Here is a 4,602-nt window from a genome sequence, read left to right on the forward strand (position 1 = left end):
TAACCCAAAGAGAAAAATGTCGATTGAGTGAAAGCAGCTACAGTAGTAAAACACATCAATGAAAGTTTGAGGAAAATCGGACAATCGATGCAAAAGTTCAGAATCCTCCTCCATTCTTTCGTGTTTTCCTCACACCATTTTTCGGATTTATTGCCTCGAAGAAGTAAAGAGCTTATATCTGGGTCTGAGCTTCAGAGACTAACTCACTTTTGACCTGTCCCATTTAAAGATGTGGTGATTATAATCTCAAATTATGAGTGGATTGCAAATTGAGGCATGTATTCATGATATCATAATTCCACAAGCAGCTTGTCCAACCCTTGTGTGGTTTTAGGGGGCTTCCACAGCAGCCAGCCTCCAATCAACAAGCGATTCTTCAGTCACTAGAGAAGTGAGACACTTGTGGTCTAGGCTATACACTAACTGCATAAAAATTTAGGTCATCAGCGGACTGTAGCTGATGTGCGATGCATCCATGAAGTTCAAGGAGAAACTCCTAAAATGACTGTCGTAATTATCAGTGTCATTTTTCAGTAGAAGAGTTTGATAGGCCACGGTTCTTATGATTTTGTCAATAGATGTGATTTAAGTTTTCAACGTTTTGAGGCTTTTAGTACTTTTTTCTATGCAGTGTGTTTTTTTTTTTGTTTTTTTTTTGTGGTATTTCAGGTATTTGTAAGGTATTGATCATGTTTTTTGAGACACTTTCATAAGCAACATGCTCAATACAAATGCAGTTCCCTCCTCTTTTTTTAACATTACATGTATATTTGATGCATGTTACATGAGATAATTATATTGGTCTAAAATAAAGGCCTAAAATATGATTTGCCTTAGAGCTTTAGAAATACTTTGTCATTGTTTACAAAAAGCATGTGTATGTGTGCGTGTGAGTGTACTCGTATCAGACAATGTGCATCTGTGTTAAACTCTTACTCTTACTCATTTTAAGCTCATACATTAGTACAGTTCTTTGTACATCGTATGTCCTATCAACTCCTGTTGCATAATTCATATCACTCTTTAAATTCTGGCCTACACCACAATCCCCTATACAGTCATCGTCAACCCTAATCGGTAAATTATTCATGGACTTTGTACAGGAGGGCTTATCGACCAAAGCTGCAGCCGACAAAAATTGTGTGGAACACACGTTGTACATCTCAGTAGTTAAATTGAACTGGGTGTAATATATTCTGCTGGAATTTATCAAATTTGAAGTATTAACTGCCATTATCCACGGTGCAATCTGGTTGGACTTTGACTGTCTTGTTTAGTTTCCTTGGTAATACAAATATATATATATATATATATATTAGTAATTTCTGTCCTATCTTGCTTTCGTGCAATTTTGTATCCTTGTAATCCAGCCATATCCACCGTCTATACATAATGTCTGTATAGACCCCTGTTCAGTGCTTTTATATCAAGAACTCTTTTGATGTATACACATGCACATCCAGACGATGCCCTTGATATACTTTTTATGTTCTACAGAGTTTCTGACATTAAGAAAAGGGGGGGGGCAGAACGGAAAAGAAATACTTTTGAAATGACAGCCACTGACTAGTCTTGATGCCAAACTCTACTTTCTGACCTTTGACTAACACCATCTTTTGAGTGTCCGTCTCCTGAAGAGCTTCCACGCATGTGTACACATAGGCCTACACAGGCACAGATACAGCCCCTCCTCCAAAAAAAGATAACAAAAACAAAACCCTATTGCGTGTGTAAAGTCAATGTAGTGTCAAACGTCACTTCAGGCAACTCACCCAGTCCAATACGAAAAATGACCCCAAATGGAGGCACCAAAGAGATATACAGTAGTTACAGTAGCATACATTGTACAATGTACCTGGGTATAGTTACAAAGACTATATTGTCTATATCCCCTCTTTCTCTTTCTCTGTCTCCTGATAAATATATATATCATACATAACAAGGGGAGGTCACAGTGGACACCATTTATCCTACAGTGTATGTAGAAAAAGATAAATGAATAAATGAATTGATGAATAAATAAACAAAATTGTATTGAAAAAAAGAGAGCTGAAAACTTCAAGCTTGAATTGCTGCCCCGAAATAGAATAGAAAAATCATCTGAGCATAAAACCATAAACTGCCACCAGATTGCTATCGCTGCATTCAGCTCACTACGCCATCATCGCTGCCGAGATTTATGTGCAGGGAGGTGAATTCAGCGCACAAAATATATGGCAAATAGTCTCGTTCATTCCTGTTTGTATAAAAGTGAACAGTAATGATCCAATCTCCAGCATTCGAAGCTGAAGTTCTAATGCTGCATTGGTTATTTTTGTTACAGTATCCAGAAAGAAAAAGTACAATATGTAGAACTCAGATTGGGGTTTTGTTTGTCTTTTTTTTGTTATTATGCCAACAGGGCAGAACGAAAAAAAAAAATTGAATAGAAACCTTGACAAGACTTCACAAAGTAGGGTAAACATTTATTGTGCGAGTGCTTATACATGACACAAAGATATATTTCTACATATATGCCTAAAAATGTGGGGAGTTGTTTGTCCCAGCCTGTGTTTGCAAGAAATGACCTCTAAACTTGTCGACTTTTGTCGCACCTCTGTATATTCATGACTAATATCAGACAGACAGAAAGAACGGAAGACGCACAAAAAAAGGGAAATCAATACATATGCACCAGTGAACAAGATCTGCGTATTTGATATGACTAACACAGTCGATGATAAAATCAGCGATACGTGAGACAGTAACTCAAGCCTATACACTCATATGTTTACATTCGAGTTATGACTACAATATGTATAGGACATTGAGTGGAGTGTTCGAGAAAAAAAAAAAAACAAATCGACATACCTCTTTGGTAAACTGTTAGCTGGGCATCCGACTGCACTTCTCCGAGTAAATTTGAAACTTTGGCGGTATAGGTCGCAGTATCATCCACTGTTACATCACATAGTACTAACATGCTTTCTATTTCGTTTGTATACACTAGACATCGGTCCGACTGTTTTATTTCCAAGTCGTCGCGAAACCATTTTACCCGCGGCGGCGGGTAGCCGTAATAGTGGCAGTCAAACACAACAACGTCTCCCTCGTCCACTTCCGCGTCCGCGATCTCCCGCGAGAAGCGCGGCGGCCTCTCCGGGCGGCGTTTCAATTGCGCGGCACTGATCTGCCGCGATGTGATTTCGATCTCCATCGGCAGGCCGAGGGGCCCGCGAATGATTTGTTTTCGTCGCGACATCAGCGAGTCTTCGGGCTCACGTATATCACCCATGGTCATGTTACCTTTCCTTGAAAACTCTCAAGTCGAATCTTGGGTGCAAAGTCTGTTGTTTGAGCGTACCAATGTTTCAAGGCGAGTGCGGATTCAGAAATAGTACTGCTCAAATTTTAGCTCAATATTTTCTGTTCCTTTCCCCCTTTTTTTTTTGAATTCTTCTTTCAGTCTTTGGTATTAACCTTTTTTAATACAACTTCAATGTCTCACAGAATTTAGTTTCACTTTCATTACAAATTAGAAGGCACATGTGAAAAGCATGGAAATATCTTTTTAATTGTAATGAAGAAAGGCTTTTTGTCATAAACCAAAATCAGACCAGAATATGTATAAATATAGAAAATACTCCTCTGTTAATAAATATATCTACTCTAGCATATAAATATGAGTTTAGATTTAATGGAGACTACTCAATGGGGACTCTCCAATCTGCATGTTATAATGCTGCCAATTGTTATTGCAATCTCTCGGGGCCAAGGCCGTATGTGCGGAAAAAGTCACTGGCGGATTTTTGTTTGACTTGATGCACGAGCTGATCAATATCTCAGCGGCTTGACACCGCATTGAACCATCGTGGAGAATTCATATGTGTCTGTCCTCGTGCTTGGCAGACTGGTGGCCTATTTCTCCTAGTCTGCAGGTGCGAGTAGGCAAACAAGAGACACGGTGTAGCTGATGTCCGGAGAAACTACACCATTCTCACGGTGATAGCATCGTCTGTTCCCAATTCTGAAGCACACTAGGTATTAATAGCGGTGTATCAAAAGGAAAGCTTACGCTTGTATGTTTACTTCAACTGGGCATATATCACCTCAGCTGTAATATATTCATATCCTTATATAGGTCGCCGAAGGAAAGATGAAGTATATGATTCACAGTGGTGCATATATATCTCTCACTCTCTGCTGGTGGCTGATAGGTAACATATATATTCATATATATTCATATATTCCACTCATATGGCAACATATATTCCTCTGGTAGATAATATACTTGGAAACACCAGAAAACTTTGTTATGACTTCCTTCTGTGATCTCCTAAAGCATATATTCCAACTTTGCATCAAAATTATGTGTTCCTCCAAAGAATGGATGGGCAGTGAATCCAGCGAATATCTATCTCTTGTTGATATAAAGGAGGCAGTTTCATAAAATATTGAAGGTTAGTGAAGAAAAAAGTGTCCAGGGATTTCAATAGCACTTCAACAGTAGCCTTCTCTTCCCTAATGCAAGTCCTAATCCTTAGGATGAAAAGAATCTAGAAGGGGGGCTCGAAAGAGACCTTGGGGTGATCGTCCATTTGGAGGAGGTGGTACTGCTGCTGC

Source organism: Diadema antillarum, unplaced genomic scaffold (genome assembly GCF_040938485.1).
Source record: "Diadema antillarum isolate AM-2024a unplaced genomic scaffold, OU_Dant_1.0 scf00000061, whole genome shotgun sequence".
In the NCBI taxonomy this organism is placed as follows: Eukaryota; Metazoa; Echinodermata; class Echinoidea; order Diadematoida; family Diadematidae; genus Diadema; species Diadema antillarum.